The sequence below is a fragment of the Apium graveolens genome, chromosome 6 (assembly GCF_009905375.1).
Source record: "Apium graveolens cultivar Ventura chromosome 6, ASM990537v1, whole genome shotgun sequence".
Lineage (NCBI taxonomy): Eukaryota > Viridiplantae > Streptophyta > Magnoliopsida > Apiales > Apiaceae > Apium > Apium graveolens.
The window spans coordinates 283,652,476-283,662,109 of NC_133652.1; the positions used below are offsets into that span (position 1 = coordinate 283,652,476).

At 35.2% G+C, this 9,634-nt stretch overlaps 1 long non-coding RNA gene across 2 annotated transcripts; it reads left to right on the top strand.

Moving 5' to 3' along the window:
- Positions 1-3,933: 3,933 nt before the first annotated feature.
- On the top strand, positions 3,934-6,212 carry LOC141667952 (uncharacterized). Of its 2 annotated transcripts, none has more exons than XR_012552851.1 (3): positions 3,934-4,206; positions 5,088-5,138; positions 5,651-6,212. It is a non-coding gene; the product is annotated as an uncharacterized LOC141667952 (long non-coding RNA). The 2 variants fall into 2 exon arrangements; XR_012552850.1 differs by having other exon boundaries at positions 3,940-4,206; positions 5,786-6,212.
- The last annotated feature ends 3,422 nt before the right edge of the window (positions 6,213-9,634 follow it).

Below are 9,634 nucleotides of genomic sequence, written 5' to 3' on the forward strand. Positions count from 1 at the left end.
CCAGTTTGTGGAGATGACACCGTTGCTAACTATATGACTCATAGTAGAAAAATGTGTTATCAAGGTCATCATCGATATTTTGCCTCTACATCATCCTTATAGAAGATAAAGGTCCACTTTTAATGGACAACAAGAGTTTGGACAACCAAGTTGAACCCTATCTGGAGTAGAAGTGTTAGAAGAGCAAGAACATCTGAAATTTGAATTGGGAAGAAAATGAAGAAGGCAAAGAAACATGAAAGTTCATGGAAAAAAGTGAGTATTTTTTGAGTTAGAATACTTGAAATCTCGCCATGTTAGGGACTGTATTGATATCATGCATGTCAAAAGAAATGTATGTGATACTCTGATTGGCACGTTACTAAATATGTACCATAAGATAAAAGATAGTGTGGCAGCCCATTGTGATATGATGGAAATAGGTTTTAGATTTTATATGGCTCCCAAATTTGGAGTAAAGAAAACCTATTTGCCTCCTTCTCCTTTTATTTTGTCAAAGGCTGAAAAAAGAGTTTCTTGTCATCATTAATGTATATGAAACTTCCATACAAACATGCATCAAATTTCAAAAATTGTGTTTTCATGTCTAATTTGAATATGTATGGGCCGAAGTCACATGATTGCCACATTCTTCTCTAATAATTACTCCCGGTTGCAATTCCATCCATTCTTTGGAAGCATGTTAGGGTCATAATTATTAGACTGTGTTTCTTTTTTAATTTTGTGTGCAACAAAGTAGTAGACGTGTCAAAACTGGATAAGCTGAAGTCAGATGTCATACTGATCTTGTGCGATCTAGAAAAGGTTTTCTATGTGTCATTTCTTGATGTAATGGTACAAATAATAGTCCACTTGTTATAAGAACTATGCTTATGTGGACCAATATTTTATAGATGGATATATGCGTTTCAACGATTTAATAAAGTACTCAAGAGTTATGTTCAAAACTGTTATTATCCTGAAGGTTGTATGGTAGATAGTTACCTTGGAGAAGAGTACGTAGAATCCTGTATCGAGTTTCATAGTCAAAATTACTCCACTACTGGTCTTCCAAAGGACCAAATAATCAGATATCTTGTCCTTTGTCCATTTTGATAATAAAATTAGTGGAAGAAAAGAAGCCAGATAAAGCACATCTACATGATCTTCTAAATAACGTTGAAGTGTTTCCATACATTCTGTGAGTTTGTTCACTTTGTTGTTGTCAAATCATCATTATTGAGTAACTAGTCTTGACAAGGACTACCATTGTTGTCGATATTCGTCCAAGTCTCTAGTGCCAAGGACTTGAACCCCGTAGAAAGTAATTTGACATTTTATGGTATCAGACTAGAGATATGGGAATTAGACTACCATGCATTCAAAGCTCCCTAGTTCTTGTGTAAATGGGAAAGTAATGATAAAGAAATAATGGTTGATGATCTTGGCTTCATAATTATGGATTTTAGTCGACAAGGTCACAAAAAAGATAAATATGATTCGGTTGACCAAGGAAAGCAAGTGTTTTACCTTGGAGATCCTGTTTATGCAACCTGGTATGTTGTATTGTCCTCCACAACTCGAGACTATCATGAATTATATCATGAAGGTAACTTAGGAGACATGACCATAGAAGATCCCCCATTATACACTGAAATCCCTGAATTATATCCTGACTGATGGCTTTATGTTCAATTTTCTCTATTTCGAGGGAGCAAATTGGTAAAGAAGCAAAAAGCCAAGAAAGTAATTTTCCAAGAAAGTGACGGAAAGAATAACTCTGAAAAGGTCGAGGATGAGAAGCTTGTGCTACAATCAATTTATTGTAAAAAAGAATAAATTGATGAAGCCTCTGATGAAGTATGCGTTTTTTGGTAAAGATATATTTTACCAATTAAATATACAGGACGGACCCCAAATGGCTGGTATGAATATATTATACTAATTAAATATACATGATTATCATTCTACTTTCTATGTGATAAAATAAAACATGGTTAAATAGTATATATTAATTAAAACTAATTTGTTTTGGTGTAGGAAAAACGTAAATAAATGCTAGAATTGTAAGTTAAGGCTTGCATGAATCTAGATATTTTTAATATTTCTTTCCCTTCAACTATAATTGCGTCACAAATAATGCACTAACTGTATGCATATATTTGACGTGTTGAGTAACTTTATTTGAAGGAGAACGGTGAATTTGTTCGACATGGAACGAAAGAGGTGTTGACTATGGCACTTCAGGCTCGTGAGCATTCAGAAAGGGTTCAAGGGGTTGGTGGCTTTTTCACTCCAACAATATTCTTTAATTTTCCGAAAGAGGAAAAAACTAAAATTACAAAGGCAAAGTTGTTGGATCAGTTGGAAAGAAATCAGCGGGAGATAGATGAACTTAAGGCCTTGGTTAATGCTTCCAATGGTGACTCTCCTATGTTCTCTCAAAAATAAAGTTGTCAAGTACCTCTTAATCAAGATGGAACTACTGATTACTAGAATGTTCGATTTGCTGTTAAAGCGCTCAGTGCCAAATAATTGTTGGTAAATAATGAAGTATGTGTTGCTTTTGACCCCTCACCTCCAAACATAAAAAAAGTAAAATATTATTAATATTTACTAGGCATATGCTTAGAGACTTATGTTTTATGCAATAAAATGAAATCAATCCCCTTTATAATGTAGGGTCCACAATCATGTGAGCTTACACTGAATTGCATAAAGATCAGGGTTGCTTTTGGAATAATTTGTGATGATCAAGAACGGATGAATATTTCAGTACACATGGCGACTCTAAATCCCGGACATGTTCGTGTGTCGATTGACCGACACATCCAGCCAGAGGCATTAGTTCCGGTGTCAATACCTCAGAAAATTGAGGTTGTCCACCAAGCACTTGGCTCTCATGTAGCATGGCCTCGTGAACTCTGCCCAACTGTGATGGTATGTTACTTAAATAAAAATTATGTCAATATATTCTTAATTGATTGTTGTAGTCAATAGTAATTATGTCAATAATAACTGTTTATTCTTGTTTTATTTAATTATTTGTAGAAAAAGAAAAAGGATGTGATGCATGCGTAGTCAAAATGAAAAGATGAGTTATAAAAACTCAAAGATGAAGATAGAAAAATAAAGCTAAACAAGAATGTTCCAAAATAGAACAAGGTGTTTAGAGACATGATGTAGTCTTCATGAAAGCGATTATGGAGTCAGTACCGATTCCGTGTGATTCCGGCTTGTTTGGAACTGAGAAAACAATTTATATCTTGAATGAAAATAGAAAAGCCTTGTTGGAGGTTGATATGATTGGGCAAACTGTAATATGTGCTTATATGGCATAAGTTACTTTTTTATCATTATATATAAAAAATATTCATATTTTATATGGATATTATAATAAATGTAATTCACTCCCTGGTAGGCTCTTGCAAAGATTTATTAAGGTTGAGAGGAAGAATGATGATGTGGTCTGATATGAATTTTTGGATCCCGGAGCTATATTTACGTTTAACAATTTTTTTCATTCTTATTTTGTTCACTACACATTAAATGGTTTTCTACAACATTATCGTTTGGTGTTGCCATTGAAAAATATTATAGTAGGTATGATCAATCTAGTCTAGCATAACATTGTTCAAAAGTGTTACCATAGATGTAAAAAAATGTTGCGAAGTTGTTGGGTTCAATATATTCATTTTCATTTGATAAAAAATTATTTAAATAATCATTTTTCTTGAAACTAATTGACAAAGAGAGTTCAATTTTAATTTTCTTTACAAAAATAATGTACTTTGTATTTATAAAATTTTTGAACAAAAATAATATTTTGAAAAAGAAAAAAGTTTTCTACAATTTTTAAAAAAAACTAAAAACTGAATAGAACTCTTAAGAAAAAAAATCATAAAGTTCACACAAATCAGCTTGTTTATCAAAATTTTGGCCTTGTCCAAATTTTGGCCCAGTTCAAATATTTGTCGAAAAACTTTTGTCCCGCTATACTCAATAGAACTTTGTGGAGCCTTCCTTTACTCATTTCACCCAACAAAACTAGCACCAATAGAAAATAGGGTTGGGAAAAATATAATTCAAGCTCAAAACTGTGGTTCAAGGAGAAGGGGATTCAAGCTGAAATATGGGATTAAGGTTCAGTTGAGCCGAGGAATTAGGGATTTAGGCTTCGATTAAAATTTGAAGCTTGAATTGGGTATTTTATATATAAAAACTAAGGTATTATTTGCACTCAAATTGGGTTCAATTTTATGTTTTTCATGAGTATAGATATATATCTATGTATGTTAACTTTGTATATTGTATATGTATATGAATCTGTGTATAAATATAGGTGTATTCCTGCTCTCTCTCTCTCTATTCTCCATCTCTCTGTACAATGTGTTAATTTTGTACATGTATGTTTATCTATGCTCTATCTCTACTTCTGTCTCCCCCCACCCTCCTATAAATCTCTCTATTCATATCTTTCTTTGTCTGTTCTATCCCTCTCTACTATGTCTCTCTCTGCCTATCTCTCTCTACTCTTTCTCTCTGTACATGTATATATATATCTTGAGTTTAAAATATATGTTTACTGCAGAACCTGGGAAATTTGGATACTTCACTTAGATCACATTTAGCTTTTAATTGACCCCTTATTATGTTTATGAGCTACATGAATGTTACAATAATTTAACAATTGATTCTTGATGTGATGATTAAAAAGAGTAAGTTGGTTTACCACAAGTGAATTTGATTTTTTTTAAAAAGAAGTGTGTACTTGGTTTTAGTGTAAGTTGTACTATAATTTGAATGTGATGTTAGTGCTTGTACAAGAACGATACAGAAAGTTTAAGATTGATTTTTAATAGTTGGAATTCAATTCAATGAACGATAGTCGTGTTTTGGGATTTGAGGGACTCAGTTTTATTTAGACTATATATATAGTTGTTGTGTTAAAATTGCTCACTTTCATACTATCCTTCAGAACTTTGATAGCGTAAATACCAAGTCTCTGTTTGCGTCTCATCCCTACCCTGTAACTGTTATTATATTTTTATAACTTGTCCTAACGTGTGTTAAAACCCTCTATCGATGATTTTATTTTGAAATCACAGGAGTTGAATCAGAGAAGCATGGAAAAACACGTGTTAGATGCTCCTTCATTAGTAAGATAATTTTGAGCACCTGCTTGCATCATCAGTTAATTTTGATCTTCAAACATGTTACAGCTGATCTTCATTTAGTATCAAACTTGTGCTAGTTATTTTTCCGAAACAAGCAAGTCTGTTATGGTATATTGCTTGCTAGTTTTGGGTTTGATGATGAAATGTGGGCTACAGTTGCAAAAATTATGAGACTCCACCGAAGAGATTGGTACATACTAGCTAATTAGCAAAACACAACTATAATTTTAATAGTATACCAAAACTATAATTAGCAAGAAAAAATTATGACGAAATATGGGCTATATATATCAGGAGCAAGTCACCTAAAAGTAGCGAGTTTTTTGATATACTATTCCCCGTTACCGGCCTCTCTAATATGAGCCGATACCGGATCAGATTCATATCTTATACCAACATTATATATTACTGGCATTTTCTTTGATTTTTAATCTTTTGATGTGTATCATATTCATGTTTAACATATCTTTTTATTTTTTATCTTTTGGTTCTAGGTGGGAGAAAGAGGTCACCTTTTTATTAAGATACTTGGAACATCAAATATTTGAGAAAATTTAAATGGGATAATCTCATCGAAGAAATTGTTACATACTAGCTAACGTTTTTCTTGTCCACTTTTTTATATGTAGCATACGAGAGTGCTACTCGAGAACAGTACTAGCATTAAACATGTCAACTACTAAGCGAGAGAGGGATTTTTTCCTCTCTAAAGTGGATCAGTCTCATGTTCAAAAGAATATTGCGGAATGATTGCAGAAGGTCTGTGAAGCATTTCAATAATGATTTTTATAATGTTTGTCATTGTTACTTAAAATCCGATGGAGCAAGAAGTCGTATACTGGTATTTTATCATTATTTTATTCAAATCTAAGGGACATTATAAGGGTAGTACCAGGAGAAGATGGATAATGTCCGAACAGCTATCGTAAAATATGTTTGTGGACATAAAAACTGAATCTGAGTCCATTTACCTTCTGTATTCATTTACCTTCTGTAATGAAAATTAAATTTTGATATAGACATAATACATGGAAATATCTTACCGGCCATGTACAATACACTGTCCTTAAATGACAGCGAAAGACCCGTGTGCTGTGATGTGCCTTGACTAGTGAGAGAGAATAGTTTCTTCACTATCCTTTTTAATCTACTTTATGCAATTGATCAATCTAATGTAATCACCCGTGCATGTTATTTGTTATTTTGCTTGGTCCCTTGATACCTGCTTATGTCAGTTCTAAAGGTCCCTTGTTCATTGCCCTCCTCTGCACCAAGTATCCTGTTACAAATTGCTAAAAGGTGTTTTATGTTGGATTTAATCTAAACAAGTTTCATTATTTATGGTGTTTATTTGTTTGAAAATAAGACAGCTGTGCGGGAAGACTTAGTCTGCACCGTGTAGCCTGATATATAGGAATTATAGCAGTATTGCAAATCAGTGGAGTAAGTTTAGGAAGTAGTTATGCCGTTAGATTTGCTTTCTTTATACTTATATATTGCTTTGCTTTTCTGAATAAAATAAACCAGTTCCAGAGTTTTTGTTTCTCTCTTTTTACATCGCATACAAGATATATATATATATATCACGTTGCAGGTCATTTTTCTAGATATGGTATTAGAGCCAAATCACTTGGTGGATGCCCAAGAAAATGACAACAGCAACAGGAAAGATTAAAGATGGAGGATTTGGTTTGAATTATCCTATGTTGACACGCGAGAATTATACAGCGTGGGAAATCAAGATGAAAGTGTTTATGCAAGCGCATGGTGTCTGGCACGCCATCGATTTTAAAGACCCAAAAAAACCTATGGAGGAGAGAACCGATAAAATCGCGATGGCTGCTATATATCAGGCGATACCAAAAGACGTGCTACTGTCTATCGCTGAGAAAGCCACAACCAAGGAGGCGTGGGATGCTATTAAAACCCTATGCCCCGGAGCAGAGCGAGTAAAACGAGCCAAGGTGCAAACACTAAAAGCAGAATTCGAATCACTGCATATGAAAGATTCAGAGAAATTATAGGACTTCTGTATAAAACTCAGTGACTTTGTCACTAATATCCGTGCACTGGGTGAAGTAATTGAAGAAAACTATATTGTGAAGAGACTCCTTAGAGATGTGCCATCACAGTTCCTCTCAATTGCCTCCACTATTGAACAATTCGGTGATCTAGATAAGATGTCGATGAAAAAAGTTGTTGGGTCATTAAAGGCTCACGAGGAATGCTTAAAGGGACAAAGTGAACCAGTTTATGGAGGCCAACTGATGCTTATTGAGGCCGAGTGGCAGAAACGAGAAAATATGGAGGGACAACTATTGCTCACCAGAGAAGAATGGGTGAAAAGGTCGAATTCACTAGCAAGAAACAACAGAGGGGAATACCGTAGTAGAGAGGGAGATCGTGTGGCACGTGACAGAACCAAGGTTGGATGTTTTAATTGTTCAAACTATGGCCATTATGTTGCGGAATGCATTAAACCGAAACGAGAAAAAATCAGCAACTGAAAGTGAATATGTTTCAGACTCAAGACGATGAACCCGCCCTACTGATGGTCGAGTGTCAAAAGAAAGGACTATTTTTAAATGAGGTGCATACTTCACCACAATTGAATGAAGACAGTAGTGGGAAACAAGGGGATTCAAATTTCTGGTACCTAGATAATAGGGCAAGTAATCACATGACGGGTCAACGGTCAAAATTTGGTATAGTGAACGAAACAGTGACAGGACAAGTCTGATTTGGAGATGGCTCAACAGTGAAAATTCAAGGAAAAGGGACGGTTACGTTCAAGTGCAAAAATGGTGAGGAGCGGACTCTTCGAGAGGTATATTTTATCCCAAGTCTTTGCAATAATATTATCAGCCTTGGTCAATTGTCGGAAGATGGCAATAAGGTCGTGTTGAATGGAAATATGTTGTAGGCCTACGATGAACATGGAAAATTATTAATGAAGGTAAAAAGGTCCGGGAATAGGTTGTACAAAATTTTGATTGAAAGTAGTAGTCATACTTGTCTGTTGTCTAAGGCAGATGAAGTTGCATGGCTGTGGGACACACGTCTAGGTCATGTAAATTTTCAGGCAATGAATTTGATGACTAAAAATCAAATGGGAAATGGTTTAACACATATTATTCCTCCAAAGGAAAATTGTGCAGGGTGTCTAATGGAAAAACAAATCCGGAAATCATTTCCTCTGCAAGCAAATTATAAAGCCAAAGCTGTACTTCAATTAATTCATGGTGATGTATATGGACCGATATCACCAGATACATCAAGTGGGAACATATATTTTTTCTTATTGGTAGATGATTTAGTCATGCCATGTGGGTGTATCTGTTGAAAAGCAAGGACGAGGCATTTGGGATGTTTAAAAGGTTCTGAGCTTTTGTCGAAAATGGTCCAAAGAAGAAAATAAAGACTTTTTACACGGATAATGGAGGGTAATTATGTTCTAGTCAATTCAATACTTATTGTTTAGAAGCTGGTATAGTTCGACACTTCACCGCTCCATACACGCCCCAATAAAATGGCGTGGTGGAACGGCAAAATCGGACAGTGGTCCTCATGGAAAAAAGCTTCTTGAAAAGCATGGAACTGTCATCATTCTTGTGGGGGAGGCAATCAGGCACTCTGTTTATATCCTTAATCTCCTGCCCACTCGTGCTCTCCCTGACCAAACACCGTACGAAGCCTTGACAGGTGAAAAACTAGACCTCAGCCACATACGGGTTTTTGGATGTGTATCTTACATGAAGATCCCTAGCATTTAAGTCAGTAAATTGGATGATCGCAGCAGGGCAATTATAAATATTGGCAAGGAACCAGGTGTGAAAGGATATAGGTTATACGACCCTGTAACAAAAAGCGTCCATGTTAGTCGTGACATGGTGTTCGCCAAAAATCAGAAATGGCCCTGGACTCAGCATGATAAGGAGGAGTCGATTCAACAAAGTTATTTTACTGTACTCCTGAAAGAACCAGTGTCGGCTCACGATAATGAATTTAAAGATACTGGGCTTAGCACCCCAATTACCAATCATACAGGTGGATATAATTCAGAATCTTCTGAAATGGGATCTGCACAATCAGGAGCCGAGCACTCAAGTACAGATGACAGTGCCAATACTTATGAGAACTCCTCTGAAGGCAGCACTGAACTACGGAAAGTTAGACTTCTTAGTGACATCTATTAGGATACGGAGGAGATGGAATTGGTAGACGAACCGATGCTAATAGGAGTGGAAAAATTGGGCAGTTACAACCAGGCCTCAAAGAAAAGAGAATGGAGAATGAAATGGAAGCAATTGAAAAAAATGAAACATGGACTCTAACAGAATTACCTCCGAGTCAGAAATCTATTGATCTGAAGTGGATCTTCAAGCTGAAATGGGATACAAAAGGAGAAATAATTAAATATAAGCCACGAATTGTGGCAAAGGGTTACGTCAAAGAACAAGGAGTTTACTTTGATGAGA